This window comes from Trachurus trachurus (genome assembly GCF_905171665.1).
Source record: "Trachurus trachurus genome assembly, chromosome: 19".
Classification (NCBI taxonomy): Eukaryota; Metazoa; Chordata; class Actinopteri; order Carangiformes; family Carangidae; genus Trachurus; species Trachurus trachurus.
This window is the reverse complement of record NC_139913.1, coordinates 19,270,083-19,289,194: the sequence shown is the minus strand read 5'-3', so window position 1 is coordinate 19,289,194 and position 19,112 is coordinate 19,270,083.

Sequence of the window (19,112 nt, the reverse complement as noted above, 5' to 3'; positions counted from 1 at the left end):
GCCTATAGCAACAGTTTGTGTGTGTAATGTATTTTACCGGTTTCAGCACAGTGTCCTTGGAGATTAGAGTAGAGTGAAACTTTAATGTTACAGTGAGGTGATCCTTGCGCCAGGATTGTAGCTGAATCAATAAACCTCAAGTCTGAGTCCCCTGAGTCTCAAATCCCCAGTGTTCAAGTCCAGGTCCAACTCACAACAGATGAGACAAAGTCAAGTTGAATCTGAGTCCAAGTCTGAGTCCTCAGAGCTGAATCTGAGTCAAAAAGGTGAAAAACAAACAAGTCAAGCGATTTAATATTTCAACTGCAAATCAAAGTTTAGAGAAAGATAACAACAACAACAAAAAACAGTTTTCCTTCTCTCTTCTCTCTTCTTCATCTCACAGCCTCTCTCACATGTTTGTTCAACAATCACATAAATGTGTTAAGGCGTCTGCAAACATTTGGCCGCGCAGTGTAACGCAATATTCCCAGCTCAGTATTTTATCAGTTGTCCGCCTGTACGATCTGATGTTGACATTTCTTTCAGACTGCAGACTGAACAGAAGCAGTCGTAGAGCGAGGGAGAAATTAAAAGAGAGCACCAACAGTCTGGCCGACATCAAACGTGACCCTGAAGGCAGCAGGAGACACAGCCACATGGCTCACACTGTCTCGCCTGAACAGAGCAGAGCAGCACAACCGCGGAGGTTCATAGGTGCTGTAAACAGAAACTGAGAGCTTGATAGAAATGGGGGGGAAGCTAAAGGACAAACAGCATGATGAGAAAAATGAAAAACAAAAGGGCAAAAGTGGCATCATTTGGATTTTCAGTCAGGGGCGACATCCATCAAACTGGAAAGTTACAGGAGACACTTTCATTTTGTAAAAGTCTCTTTCTTACATGCTTGTGCTTATAGCTTTCTCATTTTATCTGGAGACTCTCACCAGCTAAATAAAGAACATAAAGAAAAAGTAAACATGGTATAAAAATATGTCACAGTGTGCAGATTTTTGTCACAAAAATACTGGATAGCTGAGTGGACTGAGGATTAAAGTAATGCACTGTCATGTACAAACCTATAGAGAGCAGTGGAGCGCTTTGTTTCACAAAACTCATGCATCTTACAACACAAGTCTCGCTGTGGGGTGAGGTGTGAGAACACTTGTGTCCGTCCAGTGTCTTCTCAGAGGCAATCAGCAGCTTCATGTCGGGATGAAAACATAGAGCCCGGATAGAGTGATAACACGCCCCTATTAGAAGAAAGAGGAGGAGAAGGACGATATAATTGATTCTGCTATTGTTACAGCTTTATGGTACATGAAATTGAATCAAATGATCCATAATGTGCTTGGAGGAACCAGCATGTTTCCACGGACGGCTGGTTGGCACATGTGAAGGATTGCGGCAAAAACCATTCATCCGCTTCTCTTTGCACCAAGAGGGATGAGTAAAAGTGTACGTTTGGCAGCTGATGTACATCCTGATATCTTGGATGGTCTGGCACTACTGTAAATGAGAGGAGAACAGCTTGAAATTGATGGCAGGCTGGAGGATAAAATAAGATGAGATATTTAACACTGCCTGGCTGACTGCAGTGTAGGAGGGAAATGAGAGAGAGAGAAGAAAAAACAGAGAAAGATAGAAAGAGAGAGAGAAGAGAAAACAGCTTAAGGCCTGATACATCCCTCCAGCCCTCATTAGGAAAAGAGAGGCGCAGCAGGGTTTTGTTGTAAATGGAGGGCTAAGCCTGAGAGCCGGCCAGGCTCTGAGGGCCAAACGTAAGGCCTCTGGAGTTTAACACACACACACACACACACACATGGGCATACACACACTCTTTAAAAGGAATAGCTCCACACTTTGAGAAACACACCTGCTTTAGCTCAGGCTGAGAGTTACAGTAGGCTGGATGACAAGCGGTGGCGCTCTCGTGCTTTTACGATACATTTGAAGCGAGAGCAAGTTAGCCTAGCTTAGCACAAGGACTGGAAACGAGGGGAAACAGCTAGCCTGGCCTGGCAACAAAATTCTGTAAAAATGACCCACTGCAGTTTTAACAAGAGGCAAAGAACTGGACTATTTACTATTTACTTTACTTTTTGTACAGACAATAAACTGTGTAAAACATAGGTTGAAGGTGGATCCTCTTAATCTGGCTGGCTATTTCTACTTTTTTTGTATGCTAAGTTTACTGGCTGGGGGAGAATATGTCAGTCCGACCACCCAGGTCCGACCGCCCATTTCTCTGACTACCCATTAATCCGACTTATTCTAGAGCAGTGGTTCCCAACCTTTTTGGCTCATGACCCCATTTTGACATCACAAATTTCTGGTGATCCCGCAATCACGTGACTGCAGCCATCAATCAAGATGCACCAGCTCATTTTCTATATGATGCATTTTATTTGAACTCAATTTATATTTGAGAAAGTGAAAGTATAGAATACAGTTGTTTAAGATTGTGGTGTTTTTAGTCGTAACAATAATTAGTTTAAAAATATTTTTCATCAGTAATTATTCTTTGTCAATTTAGACATTTCAGGCGACCCTACATGGGGTCCCGACCCCAAGGTTGAAAAACACTGTTCTAGAGGGTTATGGTTATGGTTATGGTTATGGTTATGGCTAGCATTACTTAAGTCGGAGAAATGGGAGGTCGGACTAATGGACACAAAAATATAGAAATCTATGATCGGAGAAATGGGAAGTCAGAGAAATAGGAAGTCGGACAGACGCCATGCGCCCTACCTGCTGCTAGCCTCATGTTTACTGCACACACAGGAGAATGACAGTTTCATCTACATCAAGGCAAGTCTGCAGGCTAATATGTATTCAAAGACTCTGTGACTGCTGGCAGATGCCACCTCTGGCAATAAATTATTCCAAGGAAATGTGGAAGTTTCTTTTAATTCTAATTCCTCAATATGAAATTGCTTTGGAACACTTTTTGAGAAAGAATATTAGGCTAATAATTTGTTTGACCTTTACAGCTGAAATGAATGAATTTCACCATTTAATAAAAGCTGAAACAAAAGAAATTGGGAAAGTGGAATTTTGTCCAGGAGCAGCTTGTTGGCTGAACAAAGAGTGGTTTAGTGTAACCTAGAGGTATTTCCATGACCACGTTTAAATGTTCCACACTTAAATAGTGTGTTAGATCAGTGTAATTCATCATAGTGTTTTTTATCATAGTGTGATGAGGATGTTTACAAGTGAGCAGCTACTCGGTCCCTCTGACCTCTATTTGCCTGCTCCTTTCATGCTCAGACTGATTCCTATCACAAAGGGCAGTTCAAAGCATCACACTGAGGAGAACTGCGTCTGGTAAAGGTTTTTTTTTTTTTTTTTGGTTCATTTTCCAAATAACACCACATGTAGCCGACACTGTGCTATACTGCAAGTGCTCATAATTAAGGTGCTGAGCCAAAAAAAAACTCATAGAACGCACCTCAGGTTAAATCAACCAACAGGGGGGTCAAACTCAGAAACGCATGACTCACTGCAAAGCCTTTTAGCACTAAGAGCAGCCACAAATATAGAAAATGGTGCAAGCTGAGCTGAGTTTCAGTGGAAATAAAAGTACTCCAGCAGCACAGAAGATAGCTGCTGCAGGCACTACATGTATAACATTTCCGGCTGGCATGACCCTTGTTACTTCTGCACCTTAGCAGAATGTGACTAAAGATTATGGTGCTTGGAAATGGCAGAGTGGCGCTGCTGCATGTTCACAAATTGAGATTATTACAGAACACCCTCAGTGCACTGAAATATAGATGAGGGAGAGGAGCATTTTGGCAGTCAGAGCTGGGTCAAGCAGCACCAGTCAAGCATGCCTCTGTCATTTCTTTATTTAATTAGGGGAACTGATTACCAAAAGCAAAGACATGTACGTTTTTCTTTCCTGGATGACAAATTTGCATATGTCACGGTGCCAAAACAAGGGGATGAACATTATAACGGAGAGGAAATTTCACTCCCTCGTGGTCATACACAGCATGCAAAAGAAGCAGAAGAAATTAGATGGAAAAAAAAATTCTATTGAAGCAAATGTATGGCTTTTATAAGAGGCATGATGAACAAGGGTGGCTGCCTGTCACATCCACTTTAGCAAATCACTGTGACAGCGGATGCCAATAAAGAGGAGGGGAATGTGGCGTTTGTGAGTAAAGATGAAAAAAAGGGAGGAGAGGAGATAAAGAGGAGAGGAGGAAAAGACAATAACAGGAAGTGAAGGAGTGAGACACGGAGAGACAGATAAACAAATATTCCTTGCCTGTTTTGTTTGGCGAACTAACACAACGGCTGGCTTTGTCAAATGGGCATATTAGATGAATAATTCAAGGCGGCTGGCAGACTGCAGCTTTGGAGGGTGGTGTCAGTAGGTGACAGGGGAGACATGTTTCAGGCTGGAGTGGATGTCAGTGATGCATTAGAGGGAAAGAAAAAAAAAGAAGTGTGTGTATGTGTGTGTGTGTGTGTGACATTGAGAGAAATTAGGTTTGTTTAGTTAAAGTATGAAAAAAAGACATGAAGTGAAGAAGGGATTGTGTGTTTGTGAGTTTCTCAACATAGAAATACCCTCACTCCACTGGGACTCAGGAGCTATTAGCATTTCTCACCCAATCCCTCTCATGGCCGATCATAGAGCTGCAACTGTGCATGTTTTTCTTTTTTCTTCTTCCTCAGTACAGACTATGGAATCAAGGCCTTCTGTTTGATCTTGGAGACACACATTTCCCTGTATCTATAAACCAATAAATCCTAAATCCTGACAGATCCGAGGCCTGTTATCGACCGGAACACCTCAAACCCACAACGCTTCACTTCCTGGACCAGAGACAGAGAGGAGAGGAGGAACAAGAGAGAACCAAAGGAGAAAGGCAGAGATCAAGGCAGCTCAAAGGCTGATTTGATCTCTACCAGCATCCTGGAGTGGCAAACCTCCCATCTCTGTGGTGGTGGTGGTGGTGGTGGTGGTGGTGTGTGTGTGTGTGTGTGTGTGACGTGGAGGTTAAGAAGGTTCTCATGTTGAATTTAAAACCTGGGAAGCTATAGGAATTTATGTTTTCACATTATCAGAGCCTTGACACTGAGGCAGTTTTGAGCTTGTTGCCTTGCAGCCGGGAGCTCCATCATTTGTCCCGCCCTCCTCCACCTCAGTTGGACAAGTTTGCCACTGCAATTCTTCTAACACGTCTAGATGAGCTGTGCACCTTCAAAAAGCAAATATAGGCTGGAGGTTGAAACCTGCCACAGCTAATAGTCTTGTTTGGCTTCTAACAGCCTTTGCAGAAGTTTTCTGAGTAATCTGTATCTCTACCACAAACACAATTTGACAGAGTAGTAGTGCAGAATGAGTCACTTTATTCTCTGTCTTCATAGAAAGCTGTATACCTACACCCCCTTGTTCACAGTCATTAATCATAACCATTACAATTCAGGTCCTGTCCATGTGTCCTGCTAATTTTAAGAGAAGACAGGGCATCAGATTAGACAATATAATAGAGTTGGTTTTCTTTTCTCCTGCAGTGAAGTATGAAAGTAACATATTTTTTTTTATGAATCACTGTTACACTAATTATCAGCAAAGACAGTCAATCAATTACAAACATAGACATACTGTGCCCCCTGAACTCAGTCATGAGTGATGAACACTGCCTGCTGTCATGATCTGATGCAACTAACCACTGCATGCACCATACTGCGCACCATCCAAGATAATTCTCTAGTTCTGCCTTTGAGTTGCAGCTGCAAAATAAGTTAAAAAAAAAAATAAAATAAAAAAGGGCAAAATGATCAGGCACACAAAGCAGGATGTGGCACAAAAAAAGGAGGAGGAGGAGAAGGAACACTGTGTGAGTAGGAATAATTACGATTGTGTGAATGTTATATTACAATCCAAAATCTCTCCTTTGGTGCAAGAGCCTGCCCTGTGAGAAGATCAGTCATCATCATCATCATCTTCACCACCTCACTACTATGACATTTTAAAGTTGCATTTTGCCCCCACTTTGTGTTAACATCCAAAATATGTTTGTCTTGCAGAGACCGCTTGCCGAAAAACTGCCCCCAATGCGCATCAGCTGTTTTACATGAATTTACCTAAAAAAAAAACTCTGTCTCGTAACGTTCCGTTATTATCTCATAGCGTGGTGAATGTGTAGGTCACAACTTGTCCACCAGAGTGTTTTGGAGTTGTTGGATTGTGTATTTGATGAGTTTGATAAGGGAAACCAAAAAATCCCATGAGCCTCTATAGTGTAGCTCTGAGCAGCTCATAGCTCTGCTCTGCCGTTCTAAAATTAGCTCGCATCAACAATTAAAGTTAACAAACCTACTCCTAAGACTATAGGGATAGGCAATGGGCCAATTTGCCAAAATGTTGAACTATCCCTTTAAGTACACATACTTTATTTATAGTATATTGTTGTAAATATTATTCACTGCCATATACGTACACACAAAGATAGTTTTGATTAAAAGTTCTTATTGAAATAAAAAAGAAACATAATTTAAATTCCTGTTATGTCTCTGTCTCCTGTGTGAGCAGTCGTTACAGTACATGCTCCTATTAGGCTTCATTGTACACTGAGATCTTGACATCTAATAGCTTGAAAAGCACAGGTGACAAAAACACAACACACGCCAGTCGCTGAAAATAGAGACGCTGCCATTGAAACAATAGACATGAGTTTTGTCATAGATAACTTGGGTTTAACTAACATTAAAATGGACTATATTCCCTTTAGGTTTATTTACCTCTCTTCCCCATATGTGCTGTTGTGTATAGTGTCTCTCTTTCTATCTGTGCAATTATTCATCTAATTAGTTACACCTGTATTTTTGTGCCATGGCATGTCAAAATGTCTGCCCTGAAAATGTTACCGGACAAGCTGATTATGCTGATTAGTTAAGAGTCGAGTGACTTCCCACAATTCCCAGAATAGCTGAGCCTGGGTCTAATCAGCCAGAATAACTTAAAACACTTGTAGGTGTGTAGTTCCCAATTATTTCCGTCTGTATCTACGGTATGTATAAGTGATTCATCAGTGAGAGACATTGGGAGCCAACTACAGGGACAGTAAGTAACAATGTAGTGAAGGATATAATTTTATACTTAATTTCATCTTTTATTCATGACCATGTAATCACCTTGGATGAATAGCAAGCTTGCTAATTAACATTAGTGTATAGACCTACAGTATGTTCTGAATTCAGGTCAGCTAGGCTAACTAGCTAACAGGGAAAATGTCAGGGACACAGCATTTTATGTGATTATCAAGACTCAAGTTGAGGTCTGTATTGTCAGTTTCAAAGGAGATGAGAGGCAGGGTCAAAGTTCACGCAGGAGATATCTAACGAACTGTTCGCTCTCGTTTTGACCCAATTTAGTTGAGGAGTACAAAAAAAGAAGGCAGCTGGGAGAGAGGAGCATGGTCTGCAACTCTGCATACCAAGAGTCAGTGAAGGTGCAGGAACATAGCAGGTTTAGTGAACGCGTATGTATGCAGCATAAACATTACTTCACGTATACACGCGCACGCACGCACAAAGAATTACACACTTATCCTTACAAAAGCCAGATAGCTGTCAAGCGTCTGATGCAGTAAGTCAAAGGCAAAGGAGGATTTCAAACATTAGCATTCCTCCATAATTCCTCCTAATCCAAACACTAACAGAACAGTAGGAAGTTCAGTCTAATTGAAGAAGGGATGAAAGCCAAGGATATCCTGTGTGGGAAAAGATATCTGGATTAATTAGTATTGTTGTGGTATGTGTGTGTTTAGTTGTATAGCTATTTGTACACCTGTGCTTCAGTATGCCTGTGTAAGAGTATACGTGCGCGGACGTGTGTTTGTGTGTTTGACAGTGTGCAAGGGGGTAATTGTTACTGTATAATATACTATATATGGAGCCACCACCTCATCAGTGAATGTTCACTGTCATAAGAAGCATGTTTGATTGGATTTTCCTGTTTTAATCACTGAGCCTCTATTTTCTGCTTGTGGTGGTGGGGCCTGGCTAATTACAAGTACGGATTAAATTTGAATGTCAACATGTTAAAGGCATGCAATCATAAACACAGAGAATCAGGAAGCATCACTTTAAATGAATCAACCATATGAGGATGTTATTTGAATGAGTACATGCAGTGTGTGATATGAAAAAATAGTGACTATATAAGAACTTAAGCCAAAAATAAAACCCCTGAGCTGGAAATGTCACCAAGATAGCAGACAGATAATCTGCTGAAGCTAAAATGGCTGCATCCAGATGCAGTGAAAATGCCCTAAATTGGTTATTTGTAAGCTTGTCTGCCTGTGAATGTGGTTTCTTGCCAGTGGTTATAGTTTATAACAAATCAACTGAGCATTGCTCTGTGTTTGGGGCAGACTGGAGGCTACAGTGACTCGCTATCGGAAAATGAGACAGGCAGCAGGCTGGAGCTATGTGCTAACTTAAGTATAAGAAAACAATGTGATGATGTTGCTTCCCAACACTGGAGTAAGTTTGATGCTGAATTTGTAACATTTACTCTAGACAGGTAAACGCTGACACTGACTACGTAGCGGTAACAAAGGTGTCAGTATGCTCTGTCATTTTCCAGATGCTGTTGACTATCAATGAGCGCCCTATGATTTCTAACCAGCAAAACTGGAGGTAACATGATAAAAAATCCTGTGACTTTGACCTTGGATATAATGGTGCATGTTTCATAACATACAACTAAAAACTGAACTCTTGCATGACAATTATATTTTCCTAAGGCTTACTGATTAGTTTTAGTTGGCTAAACCTAAGTAGACCACAACTATTGAGGCTGCAAATCAGAAAAATTAAAAAAAAATTAAATGAAAAACTCATTACATAAAACTACTGCCATAAATATTATTCCATGACTGAGTAGTCAAGTAGGGGAATGTAACAGTGTGCATTTACCGAATTAGCATTAAATATGGTGTGGTTAGCTTGACTGATGGACTAGCTAATGTGAGGGATTTCAAGCTCACTCACTATTTAGAGCTCGGCTGAGAAAGTAAATTAAAATATCTCACACAAAATAATACTTATTTAATACTACTTATTAATAACTGTAAGATTAATACAATATTCATGCAAATCAAAGGAAAGAGTAACCTGTGCATGCTTTCTATTCTGTGATTAGTTATAGGCCTCTTCCACTATAAGGGATGATTACAATTGGCTGAGGTATACACATATACACTGCCTAGGCTTTCTTTTTCCTCCTTCCCCGAGAAACTAAATAATATTAATATTTAGAATGATTGTTGCCTCGCACTGCTTTGCCCCACAGGCGCATCCAGTGATGCGCAGCATGTCGGCACCCGTCAGTTTAGTGTGTTGTTAGCCTGAATCTTGGGTGCTAATGTTCCCCCACAGTTTATTGCTTTGTGAAATGGGCTCCATTAGTGTTGAAACCCACAGTAATGGCATGCAGATGGGCTGTCATGCACTAAGGCGAGCCAAGGGTTGCGAGAGGGAACACTGAATGACAAGCAGGAAGTCAGAGCATCTACCTAACATCATACTCTGTGTGTTTGTATATGTATGAAGGAAATGTACCATATCTGCCATATACTATATATGTATATGACTATAAATATACTGTATATATATACACAGTCTTCACCTGTACAGGTCAGTGTGTGTGTGTGTGTGTGTGTGTGTACATGCATGTGGTTGTGTGTGTATATGTGTGCTGTCTCCGCTCAGGGGACAGCAGTGGGTTTCTAGACGTGCTCACTTCTCTTCAGCTGTTACACTCCGCTGATCCTCAGGGGTCTTATGGAAGCGACGCAGCAGTGAGGGGAGAGTGTTGTGATGACAGTGGGAAATGGCTGCTATGCCAAACTATAAATTGCTCTGCTGGCTAAAAAGAAACTTTAAGTTGGTTGGTGATGGCCTGCAGGAGCTCTGAACTTTGAAAACTTTCCAACTACCATGATGTTTTAATATAGCGAGGTCTGTTATGGCAGCATGTTGATGAGGAAAAATATGAATAATATGACAGTTATGTGGTTGATATTCTGTTATTGAAGCATCAAATATATGTAGGATATTAGCTGAACATTTTATGGCTTTATACGAGGGGGTACCAAACAGTGAAAGGAGGATATTGCAGTACCTGTCCCTGTTGTGTTTTTTAATTGTGCTGTATTTTATTTGGGTAATATAATAACTCCATCACGCCTATTGGTTCAGGAAACAGACAGAGACATGCTAAGGGATTATAGATAATTATTGTGTTGCAGCTTCACTGCTATTTCACACATCATCAACAGAATGAGTAACAAACTGAAGCTAAAAATATCAGATTAATTTTCATAATTCAAAAAACGATTTGGATGAAGTCCAAGACCAACAGAGTGACGGCAAAAGGGATGTTGACACTCTGTGTCTGAAAAGTAATTTCCTGATAAAAAACACTTAAGCTTGTTACCTTGCTTGGCAAACAATATCAAGCAGGCATATTATCTCCTGAATAACCTCCAGGATTCCTGTCAAGCATAGCTTTTAATAGTGATTAAATTCTACTTTTGATGAATAGGTTGTGTTAACAAGACTAAAACAACCTGCAGCTCTGGGAAGCTGCGCTCAGTCATAGACGTGCTTTAAACAACATCAGCATGCCAACATGCTTGTAATTACAATTGTTCAGCAGACAACAATATTAACCATGTTCAAAATCTTCCTTAGCATGTTTACACAGGCAATAAGCACTCAGCTACAGCAACAGCTGAGGCTGATGGGGATCACATGGAATTCAGAAATAAACACTGACTTGTTGCGGTTGGTTTTTTTTTGGCTTTTATGCCTTTAATTGATAGTACAGCTGCAGAGAGACAGGAAATTACATGCAGCAAAGGAATCAAACCGGGGCCGCTGCGTGCATATGGGGCACCTGCTCTACCCACTGAGCTAAACGATGCCCTGGTGGAACTATGTTTATATAAAGGAGACATATTCTGCCCCCTTTCCACAAATTAAAATAGTTCCCAGGTGTCTTAAAGACATGTCTGTAAGGATCAAACATCACAGCTCTATTCCTACTCTCTAAACAGCCCTGTTCAGAACGGCTGGTTTCAGTGCCTGTCCCTTTAAATGCAAATTAACCACTGCTTGCCCTGCCCCACCCCTTCTACTGGTACCAGGTAGGGGTGGTATTATGCAAATTTGAATCCTAGTTACATCACTGGAAGACAACTGAGAGAACAGCTCGTAAAACCACGTGGATTTCAACCAATAGGGAGTCTGAAAATTACTGATTTTTTTGTCAATTCTCACATTTTGAGGGCCGGAAGGAAAGACAAACACCCAGATATGTTAAAGGTAAATTGTGTAGGAATTACTCCCATCTAGCATTGTGGTTGTATATCGCAAGCAACTCAATCGTATTTTTCATGCTGCATTCACGTGAAATTGGGCAGACCGCAGACGGACGACAGCCGCTGCCCGTAACGGCATAAACAAACCTCTATGTAAACAAGTGGTCCGTCAGCACGAGGCAAAACAATACACGTGACAATATGTTGTCATGGCGATGTCGTATTGTTTACCTGACCCACGTTTTACCGGCTTTCTCTCGACTTCTGTGGCTAAAATGACATCTGGTTTGTTACTGACGGCCGTCTGTCCGACTGCACGTGAATGCAGCATCAGTGTAAAGCTCCTCACTGCGTTACCGTGGTGACTTTTCACAGACGCCGACAGCTCCGGTGTCAATGGTGAGTTTCCGTGGTTTCCTACCGTCACGCTGCCACTGAACGTAAAAACATGGCGACACCACATGGCAGCCAGCACCGAGCTTACCCGCTCCATGTAGATATGAATGATATGAAGGGCAAATTCAGAGCTGAAAGGAACACTTCAGTTTGTTGATGGGGGTGATTACTGATTAATGAAAAACATATTTTTGAACGAAATAATACATTTTTGTGACTATAACAGGAGAAGTTAGACAATGTCCCTTTAAAGAGCCTTTAAAAAGTGATATTTCCATAATATGTCTCCTTAAAAAAGATTGCAGAAGTCAAACGTATTTGTCACAGACAGTATGGATGCAGAGAGTGGAGACAACAGTGGATTTGTCCATCAAACTTCAGAGTAGGTTTGTGCTTGTAACAGTGGAGCAGTGGCACTTGGAGCTATAAATAAGCAACCATCATTTTTTAAAAGCTTCCTTTGTTTATGTTGATTTAAATAGCGTTATGTGTGAAAGTGCTGACATCATTAACGGGACTCCAGCAGCTCTTCAGTAATCTTCCTGGCAACTGAGCTAACTTTAACATTTAACTGTGGTGTTATGATCACAGGAATGGCAGGACACCATGTAAAGTTTGCACATCAGATGGACACAAGTGACGCAAAACTGTTGTATATTGGAACAACATGAGCCTAACAGAGCCAAACATACTTGTGGTTTATCCAAACTTTGATTAAGAGGTGTTGGTTTCTGGTGTTCGGCTAAAAATATTTGAGTACAGGGTCAAAACGCACCAATTATAGTTCCAGTTTGTTGTGATGCAGTCACACTGTCTGTCACAGATGTAGTGAAATGCTCAATGCTGTGTATCTAGATGGGCGCAGGTGCTGCTTGTTGCCCCGATGAAGCGCTCCCGTCTCTCTCCGCCTCTCAGCCACCACATTCACGTCCTGTGTGCTGGTAAATAACAGCGTTCGGCCATTTTTTACTCAGCAGGTGGCTCGTTGTCAGGGAGGTTGTGTCCTAGTGTCTAAACAAACTGTTGAAACAATCTTCCATTTTCACTTTTGAGAGAGTGGGAGTCCAGTCGGTGGTAGTGTGAAGAACAGTATTGTGGGTAAATGTCACAGAGAGCCTTCTGTTCCATATGTGACTAAGTGAACAAAAAAAAACAACAAAAAAAATCCTCCATAGGCAGCACTTTGTCTGCAGCGTGAGGACAAGGCTGGAGAGCAGGAGTGGATTTCTGCAGAGTAATATGTCCTGGGATTGTCACTGTCATCTTTTTAGTACGAAGACACACAAATTGTGCAGCTATTACATCTTTTTCAAAATGCTTCATGAATGTACCTCTTGGAAAATGACACTAACTTCTAATACCAGTAGCTCAAAGTTGTGTTTGATGGAAAACTGTGCAGTGTCTCTTCCTGTTTTACGGGCACATACAGATGACACATTCAGGACTCATCTAAGCACTGGCTGTTGCAGACATATGGCTCACTTCCTGTTGTGCTCTCCTCATATGGGATGGATAGCGGAGATGGAAAGATTCTCATGGCCACAACTCTACAGTGTTTGTCACTGGTAGCCTGACAGCACGGCTGGCTCTGTGAAGAACAATATCACCGAGTATTCACTATTTGAATCCTACATATTTTTGTCACTGTGAAGCATCAAAGTTTTAAAAAAAATTTTATTAGGCCTACAGTGAAAGGGGGTCTCTTAATTCCTCACTTGTCAGCTTAGTTCACCTATCATAAAGATTCTGGCAGCAGAGTACAGAAATACAGACATAAAGGAGGTCCAGAAAGAATAATTTAGTGTAATAACAGGTATTAAATTGTCTTTTTTTTCTACTTTTGGAAGGAAACAGGACTCACCGTGTGTTTTACAATTCTGTCATGAATCATATACACATGACAGTTGTATCATGAAAGTGTGTGACGTGTTCTTCCTCTTTAATGCATCCTTAACTACAGTGAGTGTAAGAACCGGCACACACACAGAGCACAGGAAACACTCCTGCTAATGTGCTGCTCACGCTACATGTCCAGTGTTGACACAGTGTGAAGGGCCACAGCGTACTAGTCCTATGGAGCACTCAAAACACTTCACACTGCACATCACAGTCACCCATTCACACACAATGATGATGATGATGATGACACATCAGGGCAATTTGGGTTGAGTATCTCGCCCACAGACACTTAGAGGAGCAAAGAGCACAATCACCAACCTTCTGATCCAGATGTGGTCAGGCACAGAGGTGCTATGAGCAAACACCTTGCTAACATGCTCACATGCTGAACTCTCAAAATCACAGAATGGAAAGAAAAAAAAAATTCTGATAATGGAGGGTCCCCACATTATCCCAGTATGGTTGTACGTTGCTCTTGAACCCAATACAGACAGACTATCTGTCTTATCATATCTGCTGTATTGATCCCAGTACTACTACAACCAATAATATGAGATCATATTTAGTTGTGGTGGCAGTTACATTTACATTTTGCAGTCTTTTTAACACTGCTTTGTGGCTGTGTCGTGAATGAATGCTTAAACACAGCTTCTGTTTGTAATGCTCTGTGAACTGGGTTAAACAGCCCAAACTTTTATCCGGAATTTAAATGAGAAAAAAAGAAAGGAGGCTTTTAGTTCAAGCAGCAAGACAATTATCATTTCAATTTTCTCATCGCAGCCGGTCTCCACCTCCTAATTATTACCAGCGAACTCACTAAGTTATGTGCACGTACTTCTCTGTCAACCATGATTAACCTAGCTGAAGGGTATTTAAACTCTTTTACATGTTTTTTTTTCTTCTATTGCTGCTTCATGGCTCCTCCACCAGCAGAGTCTCCCCCACAGATTCATAGCTGATTGTTGGAGAAAAGAAAAAGTGTTTCTGTGATCTCTCTACAAATTTGGTTTTCATTCCTGTAAACGCTGCCTCTACTTCTGATCACAGATCACCGAGCGGTGGACAAATCACTACTACTTTATATATAAAAAAAATACCCCCAAAAAACACGAGGTATTATTTATGGCTGTAATGCAACAGTTGGAAATACATCTGTGACCAGTCGGACTACGTGGCTAAAACCAACACGCTGCATTAAATAAAGTGAATCACGCACATTTTTGACCCCACTGAATACTAGAATCATCAAAACATGCTCCAGCTTGGCAGGCGAGCGGGCTGATCCCTGCCAGCTCTCCCAGTCTGTCTCGCTGGCTGCAGGCCCAGAGGGCAGGGCACAGCAATGGATGGGCCTGTCGCTGGCTCTCTGCTGCCCAGATGGCTCGCTCTGTCAGCGGGCTCACCGCCAGGAGGGGTGGCACCCTGACGTCAGGCCATGATTGGATACGCCAACTTTCATTTGCTTCCCCCCAACACCTGTGGACTGCGTGGAGAAATGACGGGGCGGTGGTACTGGATCCTGGAGTGTGTGTGTGTGTGTGTGTGTGTGTGTACATGAATGTGTGTACTTCTTGTACCTAAATTCGTAGCATGAGGATGTTATTGTATACACTCCATCAAATCCACGTCTACACCTGCACCAATTAAAGGAGCTATTTGTAAGTTTTGCTGTTGCTACGTAGCCAACGTTAGCGTTAGCAGCTGTTTATTCGCCAGTGTAGAAGACGTGTTGTTCAGTGTCAAACCTCATTCATTTACTCACCAAGAGCTGTCTTCAGCTGTGTTAGTCTACGGTGGCCTTTAGAGCTCAGATCTGCAGCTTGAAAAAGAGAGAGAAGGAAATTCAGAAAATCTTTAACATAAGAAAATTATAACACATGCAAACACAACACAAGTCAAACGTGCTGCAAATTCGAGGGGGGAAAACATCTTATTCAATTGGACAGCAAGCAAGAAATCACAACACATAGGCTAAAATAATAATAATACGGTGGCCCTGAGAGGTCAACACACTGCAACGTAAGAAACATGCAAAGACACAACGTGCTACAAATTCAGAAAGCAGCTTCATCAATTTGACAAGGAAAAGCTCACAACACAACAACAGTGTTTCTAGGGAAACAAAGAAGTGACAGACTTGGATAGACTAATGCTAAGCTAACAGTCAATATTTGCAATAATATCAGAATCACGTGACATTGAAGTTCTAATAAACCAAACTCACTTCATATTCACCACTGACAGCCATCCTCACAACTTCTGAATTCAAGAAGCATTGAACAAAAGCACCTCAGTCGAGCCCGTCACTTTATTGTGTCCCCAAAAACGCTTCCACTATAAAATGACCAACCACACAAAGTGTAATCCTAACTGCAGTGGTCTGGGTCTGATGTTGCATCATATCATCCTCAACACTCTTGTTATCAAGAGCTTTTGACTTCAACAGTCACTCTTGGTGATCGGACAAATCTACGTGTTCATCACTTTTCTGTGTCCCCTGGAAATGTGTTGTGGAACTGAAGAACCTCTTTCCAGAATTTTTTGCATATCTGCATGTTTCCTTCAATTGCAATACGAGTCTTATGATTTGGTCTTTAAATACAATCACCCCAGCAGGTAGAATCATGATTAGGAGTTGTATGCTAATTGTACATAAATGTTATGGGGTTAACTGGTTGAACTCAGAGTTACTGGTTCATACGCAGATAACTTATTGGGAGTAGAGCAGCCGTGACCAGACATTCAATTCGAGTAATGCCTTCTACTTAAGCTGATAATCATACCACAGAATTATGCCACAACTACACAAATCCGTTTAGAAAGCAATTCTCAGTTTGGGTATAATTTTTTGATAAAACTCTCAGTGGTGTCATTGTTTACTGCATAAATCTCTCATTTACTGCGAGTCCTCCCAGTCTCCAGCGTGAAGTAATTTGAGTGAACCAAACAAAAGTGGATTTAAGTCCTCAGGCATTATACTGCAGTAGATTTGTGTTGTGAAATTACTTTCTCCATTCCAACAATAGGAATGGGAGACCTAACTCATGGAGCATGTAATTCAGCTGCCTCAACTGTCATTACTCTGAATGTGAAAACTTTGATGAACACCACCGTCCGTCCTCACTTTTTTGGACTGTTCCCACCACCACAGCCTGTGCGTCTCCCACGTCTCCTCAAATACCAGCACACAGCATGGAGCCAAAAATACCTGGTGACCACTGCTGCCTTCCCACCATGTAATGAGAACTCCTCTGACTCCATTAGACGCCGAAACAGTCAGGAGAACACAAAGTATAAGCTCTTATTGTGTCTCTGCGGATTTCAATTCTCAAATGTTAACACTCTCTTCATGCTACCAAGCTGTACATGGAGCTCTCATGTGTTTTCAAAAGCTGCTGACCTTTGACCCTAGCCCCCCCCACACATGTATTTGAAGTGTGCTGTTGTATGAGGAAATGCATTAATGTAGTGGGTTTTACACCCTGGCAGCAGACTGCATGTCTTATAATGTGTGTGTGGTGCGTTTATGCAGGCGCGTGCACTCCTAATGTGTGCGTGCGCTGGAGGACAGCTCAACAGCGTTTTGGATCAATAAACAGGAAGTAGCTTTCATCTGCCACAGTAGAATAAATCTCCTGCAGCAAAAAAGCAGAGAAGCAAAGGCCACCTCGCTGACCTCAAGTCTGTCCAGAAAGCTGCCATCTTTTCTGCAATATCTCAAAAATGAGTCTTGGTGTTCTTTCACAGAAATGACAGGGATGGTGATTTTTTTTTTTTTTTTTTTTTTTTTACAATTTATGACAATTTTGCAGCAATAAAGTACAGGACCATGCCGTTCTGAATGCATAAGGGGCTTTTAAAAATCACTGTACAGTGAGATGCATTCAAAACATTCAGTCTCTGCTGTTGTGTTCAATAACAGCTGTTTGTTAGACCGCTTCCACCAGCAAAACAATCCCCACCTGCTCACTCCCCCTGGGCTGCGCTGGAGTCAGCTAATCTCTAATTTAACACAGATAGAGCAGAGAAAATATGAATACAATATGCAGCAGGTGTGAATCGGATTCAGTTGCAGATGAAGGTGTTGATGATTTTGTGTTGAAATGCCACATCTTATCAACGGCGCCGTCGGCGATACTGTACGTCCCCGCTGTTTGTTATGCAAAGCTGATGATGCAGCTCCAGATTTCTGTGTGTTCTGATGCACAGAGGTTTGGAAAGAGTAAACTTTGAAATGACGGATACATGTCGGAGTTGTCAGCGTCCGTTTAACCAGCAGAACCGAGGAGGCAATTTTCAATTTAATTTATTTTTTTAGGAGCCAGATTGGTTTCTATTCTCTGAAACTGTGTCACTGAGACTGAAACAAACTGAGACAGAAAGGAGCCACACAGTCTACATCACAGTAACATGGGTTGACTGTGGCTCCTGCAGCGGGTTGGAGAAAAGCCAGACATATTATAAAAAGCCTGACTTTTATTAGCCTGACAACATAAACCAATCAATACAAATGTAACTGGACTTCTTAAAGTCTAGTTTAACTGAATTTTATGAGAAACACCTTTGAAACATTTGACACAGAACAACTTGAACTCACAGATAACAAACAGCACATTTTAAACATATGATACAGAAGAGTAAATTTATGTATCAAATAAAGTGCAGTGAACAAACGCGGGCCTGTGGCAGCACGATGTAGAGCAGCAGTGAGCTCAGACTTTGACACAGAGATTTAGTCGTTGCTGCTGAACACCTCCGTTGACTCAGAGGTTCAAGTCCCATGTGAGTAATGTGAAATTTCTCTGTATCATAAGTGTTTAAAATGAGTGTACAAGATGAAAGTATTAGTATGATCTAGAAACAGAAGTTACATAACAGCTCCCATGACGGTATACAGTAGTTTAAATAGCTTCAAACTGATGGTCAGTCATTATAGATTACTGAGTGTTATTTAAGTGACTTTTAAAGAGACAACTGTCGCTTCCAGTGAGAAACAGCAACAGGTTAAAAGTCTATTACATTTACTTTAAATTCCAGTTTTAAAAATAGACCCTGGATGTTGACAGAAACAGATTTTTCATACTAGCTATAGGTTTTCAAACTGAGATTAGCTTCAGTGTAACTTTCATATCATGAAGACCAGAGAATGATCATCCATTATCTGCTTAGAAAGAGAGAAATGATACAACTTTCACCTCATGAACACGCCTCAGAATGATAAAGCTTACTCCACTGAGTCTCTGTACACTGCAAATCAGATCACTAATGAACTCTGCAAACTTTTAACACTTCCAATTTAGCAGGATGGAAGCAAACACAGCCTAAAGACAACCGGGTCTAGGTTGTGGCACACACTGTCAGTTTAACTCAGTCATTCAGTGGCCACATTATTGTTCATGTTTGCATCCCCTAAAGCATTATGGGAGCTGTGATTACGCAATTCTGAGTTTTACTGTGCCCGAAAATAGAAGTAAGACATGCACTGCA